The sequence below is a fragment of the Vicia villosa genome, linkage group LG2 (assembly GCF_029867415.1).
Source record: "Vicia villosa cultivar HV-30 ecotype Madison, WI linkage group LG2, Vvil1.0, whole genome shotgun sequence".
Classification (NCBI taxonomy): domain Eukaryota; kingdom Viridiplantae; phylum Streptophyta; class Magnoliopsida; order Fabales; family Fabaceae; genus Vicia; species Vicia villosa.
In genome coordinates this window covers 194945500-194952978 of record NC_081181.1, presented here as the reverse complement: position 1 = coordinate 194952978, position 7479 = coordinate 194945500, and the positions used below count along the sequence as shown (strand labels likewise).

Here is a 7479-nt window from a genome sequence, read left to right as displayed (position 1 = left end):
TGTCCAAATAATAGTTTTGGTGACTAAATTCTGACTTTGACTTGAATCTAACTATTAGTTTCTTCTGTTGCTCTCTCTATTGGTCAAGTTATGTACTATTTGTCCTTTTATTTCTAATCTAACTGAACCGGGTGAGGCAATGTCCTCCTCCAAATAGAATCTGTACCCATTTACAGATTTTCCTTACTCCCAATGTTGCTTTCCAATCCCATATGCAATCTTTCGTTTTTCTCCCTCTTCCTCTGCCGTCACTCTTCATTCTTCACCTTTTCCGAGTCTAACTCTTTCTCTTTCTCTTCCATCTTCATTCTTTCCAAATCTGAAAATCAATCCCTACTTCTCTTTTTTTGTTCATCTTCATCCATAATATCTTTATCTTCATCTTCATAATGGTTTAGATAAAGCTAGGTGGAGTTAAGGTTTGTACTGATGACGAAAATGAAAGGTTTGTTAGGGTTATGATCAAGATTTACGGGTTTGGTTGAAGGAAATACACAGTTGGTTACTCAACCATCATGTAAGCTATTCTTTCTTTTGAGTATTCACAAAGCTTATGGATTTGCGCATTCGAAGGCGGAATATGTATCAGGTATGTTTTTACCGGTTACTTTCTTTCATGTTTTTCTTATGTTCTTAACATTTATTGTTTTGTGTTGCTGAAGCTGGGAAGCTTATGTTTAGTTTTGCAGTTTCGCAAAGAGTTTTCTTTTCCATAAGATCTAAAGGATTGTGTCAATAAAGTCACTCCAACATAGAGTTACTGTCAATGGATCTGCATATCATTTAAGTTGTTTGTGTGGATTAGAACATGAAGATTTCATAAGCAGGTAGAGGATAAGGTTTGTCTCTTGATATGGCTTTTATCATCTTGCTAAAATTTGAAAATAATTGAATTTGTCAAATACAATTTTTCACTACTACATTCATGTCACTACTACATTCATGGCTCTATGTTGATGTTATTATTTGTTTGCGTCTTCATCCCTCAATCTTTTGCTAACAGGTAACAAGGTGGGTGAAAGAATGAAATGGGGGACCGCACGCATTATCAAGAGGTGATGGTGTAACTGATGTCGGCATGAAAAAAAGATAAGTATTAATTTCACTAAATATGACTTTTTGCTGCAATGAAATCTTGGAGAACGATGAAATCTTCTAAAATTTCGGTTAGACTTGGTTTCGCGAACTCTTTTCAGTCACGACGGGAAATCTCGGGGCTCTACGTCGTCCCAACCCCACAAGGGTCTTAATTTTGATTCTCTTTTGATGTTTCATTTTCAATGAGAATGATTCACATGACAACTGAATCTCAAATATGCAGAACCACATTAATTCATGTGTTAGATATATCGGTATCATTTCTACCATTTCCATTTGTTGCTGCATCTTCTGCGGAATAATTGTCTCTTTTTTGGTTTATATTTTCACATTTTCTGACTGGTTCACATCTTTAAACTTTTTCAAGTAGGTTTGATTTGAACAATGTTTACATTTTCACTTTGTTAAAACTTCACACAAATTTATAGCTAATGTGGTTCCTTTTTTTTTCATCTTAAGATTTCTTTGGTTGCTACCGACTCAAAAACACCATGATTCCGTGAGCGATGGAGACATATATGCTGGTGTATTATTCTATGGAAGTATGATAATTTTGTTGAATGAATTTGCTGAAAGAATATTTCACTTGCTGTATCTAAAGAGGAAGCCAAAGAAGTTGGAACATCAAAGATAAATGGAATCCAACAAAGCAGCAGTGATGCGGCAGTTATGGTGGATTCGTCTTGATAAGAAGAAGAAGGAGCTCCATTAATCAAATAGAAATGGGACACCGGATAGAAGAAGACTTCTCATTTGCAGGTAGATATGGTGGAGTTATCTGATAAGATGGATGTGCCACCAGAAGAGATTAAGGAGGAAAAACAAAGATTGTTTGAGGGCAAGGCATTAGATGTAACTGAAACATGTGATGATATCTGGTAACAACCATGCCTTTTTCCAGTAATACTTCAAGTTCTCAACAGTCTTCGCAATTTCTTCAGAAGCAGCTCAGTATGCAACAACAACCTGCAACAGCAAGAAATAGGAAGATAGCAAAGCATGGTGGGTTATCTGGGAAGGGAGAGATCCAAGACTCTCGAATTCTTGGAAGTAACCAAATTGGTTCCTGTCATTCTGTTTGTGTTATTTCTGTTTTGTACCGAAAAATATCAGAAATTGTCCCAATTTTATTTTGTAAAAGAATCAGTTTCTATCAACTTCCTAACCACACCTGAGTGTAAACCCGAGACTGCAACTCTGCTGTGTCATGCATTATGGACAGTGCATCAGCAACTTTGTTCTCCAACCCGAGTTTGTAAACTATGTCAAAATGGTCGTAATCCTTTTTGCAGTCACTGTTTTAAGCTCTTTTGATGGTTGCTAACTGTAAATTTCCGTCCCAATTAATATGGTCTCCAATGTTGTATTGCCAATGCTACTGCAATCTCCAACATTGTATTGCCAATGCTACTGCCATCAATTCTTTCTCGAATGCAGATTTGGTTAAATTGCGATCGCTTAAAGCCTTACTGTATAAAGCAATAGGCTAGCCTTGCTGCAAAAGAATTGGTGTAAGAGGAATGTTCCAGGCTATGGATACTGATAGAATTGGTGTAATAGAGTAAGAATAAGAGGATTCCACTGAAGAAGATGGTTTTGATTTGAAGAGAGTAAGAATAAGAGGGTCTGAGTTCCAGCGGATAGTTCATATAGGCCTTTACAAGAACATTAGGCCATTGATTGGTTGTCCCTTTGGTACTGTTTTTCAACTTGACACTTCTTCTGAGGGCCCTTTTCTATCGCCATTCCAACCCAAAGGCAAGTCCCTCCTTTTTTGTTTGTTTGGAGATATTAAACCCTAAGAGTGTGTGTTTCTAGAATCAAAAGCTGCTTTAATTTCTTAACGTATGTTAGAATCAATTCTGTAGGCAAAATCAATTCAATCCCAATTTATTTTTTAATAGCTTTGTTATATTATACATAGCAATATGAGGGAGGGAGGTTGTCTTTGATTGATTTTAGCTTTTTTGTGGTTTATTGATATTCTAGGCTTTTACTCTCACTCTAACCTGCATGGTACATCTTGATCTGACATTTAGGTGATGTAAATAACACCGACGAAATAAAAGATGGTCACGATCAACCCAACAGTGATTCCAAGGACAACCGGTCGTTGATCGACAATAATACTGCACAAAGCCTCGCTGGTGAAGATATAGAAGACATGCGAAGGTGATGATGGCATCTTATTTTGTTTGGATTTTAAATCTTATTTTGTTTCCTGCATTTTTTTATTTGTGTACTTCGGTTCTTTATCCTTGATATATAAGTGTTATATAAATAAATAAATAAATACATCTTTAGTACCATTGTTGTCAATTAAATTCTGCAATCCACATCTTGCTATCTTGGGATTCAGTAGTGAGAAATTATGCTATTCTTTTATGCGGACAGGGTGCTAAGGGTAATGAAATAATTGAAGCTCTCATTGCCAATAGTGCAACATTTGATAAGAAAACATCATTCTCACAGGTATATATTTAAGTGTATAAAGAGATTATGTAGTTTATATTTAGAGTAAAGATGTAATTTGGTTAGTGATAAATTTTATTTGTGTTATTTTAATCCCCTTCTGTCTATACAAACCGGTTAGTTAGCGAGTGTAAAACATTACTTATAAGGGCATTAAGATAATAATATCCGAATATAATATTAGATGTGTGCATTTAGCATTCTACACCAACTTCTTTAGAATCACAAACGTTATTTATCAGCTCACAAACGATACCAAATAAACGAAGGGTGAACTCTTTAGCTAAGTGACAACTCTTGGGTCTACTTTGTGTAAGAGAGAAACCCTCAGGGTAATAACGACACAAGTAAAATGAACATCTTTTATGGACCAAATTGTTTACTTTGTCTTTATTTAGGGAATGAACTAAAGCTCATGATATCTGTGCAGGAGAAATATAGACTTAAGAAGCAGAAGAAATATGCACCAAGGGTACTTATAAGGCGTCCTGTTGCTCGAAGGTGACCTTTATTTTTAATTTGTTGTTGTTATTATTATTATTATTATTATTATTATTATTATTATTATTATTATTATTATTATTATTATTAGTTTCAGATATTTTGAGTATCTACTAATGACTTATGGTTGTCACTTTTTTTTTCCAGCATATGTGAGGCCTATTTCAAGAAGTATCCATTAAAAATTGGGTAAGGCGTATTTACCTTATGCATTTTTTATGTTACATTTGAGCTATTCTTTTGGAGTATGATGTTAACCATGAAGAGATGGAATTATAATATCTTTAATATCTGAATGGGGCTTATGTCAGAGAAGAGAAAAGAATAAGAATAGAAAAGAGCAAATTTCTACCACCAGTGTAATAGAATTTTGAATTGATAAATAGGCGTTAAAATATGACAACGGCTATTTTGTCCTTTTCTCTAAAGCACAAACTTTGAGTCTAAACAACGAGTTCTTGAATATCGTTTTGGGGAATTCAGACATCATTATCAGTAGTTGGATGGAAATATTATGAGTTCACTTTTTCTTGTGTTTTGGATCAGTGTATCGTGTGCGATATCTTTTTAGTCTAACAAATGTTAATGGGTGTGTGTGGCTATTGTATAATTGATTGGGGTATTATTCTCACTTTATTCCATTTTAAAAATGAGATTAATGCATTCTCTTTTATATTTTATTCCATTGACCGCCAATTGCTTTGATGAAAATTAAAACTTCCAGCAAGAACACTTGAATTAATTTCGTCGGCTGCATCAATCATGAATCGGTGAAGTTGTTGTTTTTTTGCAGCTCTTCGATGAAGTTGTGCTTTCACATCAGTTTGTTTATAGTGGCTTTAAGTCATGGTGTCGTCAGCTTAGATCAAGTGGTATTATGTGCTGGTTGGAACTTTGAACTGTCAAAGTTATGTTCGTTGTGAATTTGTAGGTTTAGTTTTGACCGGTTGTGTAATGTGGGTGTGTTTATCAGCTCCCTAAATTCGTCTTGAATGCAGATTGGTAGTAGAAATTATTGTAGAAGTGTTAAAAAGTTATATTTTAGTGTTGGGATATCAGTGTAATCGTTTGATAAGGATCTGGCATGAGTTGTCTTTTGATTCGGTATTTTAAACAATTTTAAATTTGGTGCAAGTGAGTTTTGGTGAGTAAGGCGTAGGTAGTGGTGGGGAGTGTGTCTATGCAACAGTGTTTAGAATTTCTTATCACAGAATTGAATGTGGTGATATCTGTGTTGTATATGTTTTTGGTTTTTCATATGTTTTTGGTGTCAATTGTTACTATCACTGCTGGTGCGTTCTTTGGTATCAATTGTTACTATCACTGGTGCGTTCTTTATGTTTTCTTACGACAAAATTGGTGTTATCTTAGCCTCTTATTACTAGGAATTTTTTCTCAAACATTGCTTTTAGTGTTCCATGCATTTATAAAAGCATACTGATAACATTTTAAAAGTGCACATATAATTCAATCATGTTACTCTTCAACAAGAGCTATTGTATATAAAAAAACTCTAATGGTTGTACTTTTATTTTTTTATTATTTAACATTTATAAGTATGTTATAAGTGTTCAATAAATTTTTTAAACTGTCATCACTAAGGGTGTGTTTGGTGCAAAAGAGAACTTGTGAAGAGAGAATTATGTGAGAGAGAGTATGGGAAGAGAGAAGTAGGAAAGAAATTGAATAGATTTGAAGTATTGTTTGTTATAAAAAAAAAGATAAGAGAAATAAGGGAGAGAGAAGTTTTGATTAAGTATAAAAGTACTAAACTATCCTTGATTTTAAAAATATTTATAAAATATTAAATTATTTATTTATTAGTTAATATTAATATTTAAATGAGGATTTAAATTATTATTTAAAATGAATAAATAATATTCATTTTTTTATTTAATAAATTAATAACTAAATCTTTTAACACACCACTATTTTAAATAAGTAATTGCTTAAAAAAAATAAAACGTAACAGTGCAAATAAATAATATATCAAACAAGATAAATAAAAAATATAAATCCATAATTTTACTCTATAAAACACTAAAATATCAATATTTAAAATTTTATTATTGATTCAAATATTTTCATATACATAAAAAAATTTATTGTTGATTCAAATATTTTTAAACAAGGTTTTTTTTATAAACGGGACTAAGTTTACTATTGATTCAAATATTTTTATAAATAATATCAAAACAAAAATAATATTTATTATTTTTATAGACGGAAAAAATTTATTGTTAATTCAAATATTTTTATATTTGAATAAAATTATAACCACTGATTTATTATCTATTTAAAAATAATAAACACTTTTCATTCAACAATTTTGTCTTATTTCATTTTCTTTATATTTTAAAAACAAATGCGCGTACCACACCAGAACCCGTGCGTCCCCACTAGTTTTCTTTTTAAACATGTATGCTTAGAGGAAAATAGCTTCATTTGTTTGATAACATAATTGTTAGTGTATGTCTTAAAATCTCAAAATTGAAAAACAAAACGTTGGACACTATCCCATGAGCAAGACACATAAGTTCTTCCTCATGCGCCACGAGGCACAACAAGTGATGTATGAAGCTAATCTTCGGGTTCTAAACCAAATATATTTCTCTCTTTTCTAAAGAGATGTGTGATTATCTAGAGAGTGGGGTTTAGGTAGATAAAAAGAAAACCACTTTGAGATTACGATATTCATGTATTGATAAGAAAATGTTTTAGTTACAAATTAGATATTGGATACAAAATATGAGTTTTTTTTTTTTTTTTAATTTGACGGTGTATTTTCTTATAATTCTCATTTGTAATATATTGTTAATACTCTTTTGGGTTAAATGTTTTTAGTCCCTATAAAATAGCAAATTTTGTTTTTTCCTATAAAAACAAATGACATGTTTTGGTCCCTAAAGAATTATTATGCACGTAGTCTTAGTCCCTACTGTTAAACCAATGTATAATTTTGAATGGTTCTTTTGGAGACATGTTAAAAATGTTTTAAAAAGTTTTTTGAAAAAAAATGAACTCAAAATTTGATTTTTAAGTCGAGATTTTCATTACTTTTATCATTATTTTTTGAAATTTAAAAAATTCATATTTAATTCTTGTCATTTTAAAAAATTCTAGAATTTGGTAAATAAATATTTTACAGTATTCTAAACATTTATAAAAAAATTATTTAAAAATTAAAAGGTAATTAAACAGTTTTTAAAATTTTTAAAAATAGCAGGGACTAAAAATGTATGATTTTTTTTCAAAAGGACCATTCATTGAAGAAATTTTTTTTAGAGACTAAAATTAAATATTGGTTTATTTATAGGGACGAAAAACATATTTAACCTACTCTTTATTGATAATGGCTCAGAGAGTTGTTCCTTCTCCTAAAGTAAATAATTTTGGATCGATATACTA

The 7479-nt window shown here is 31.4% G+C and overlaps 2 long non-coding RNA genes across 2 annotated transcripts; both read left to right on the top strand.

The window, feature by feature from the left end:
- Nucleotides 1-242: 242 nt before the first annotated feature.
- Nucleotides 243-2851, top strand: LOC131647817 (uncharacterized). Its single transcript, XR_009297972.1, has 3 exons — nt 243-589; nt 682-839; nt 1004-2851. It is a non-coding gene; the product is annotated as an uncharacterized LOC131647817 (long non-coding RNA).
- Nucleotides 2852-3137: 286 nt separating this feature from the next.
- On the top strand, nt 3138-5437 carry LOC131647816 (uncharacterized). Its single transcript, XR_009297971.1, has 5 exons — nt 3138-3270; nt 3493-3570; nt 4001-4071; nt 4219-4260; nt 4865-5437. It is a non-coding gene; the product is annotated as an uncharacterized LOC131647816 (long non-coding RNA).
- Nucleotides 5438-7479: the final 2042 nt, after the last annotated feature.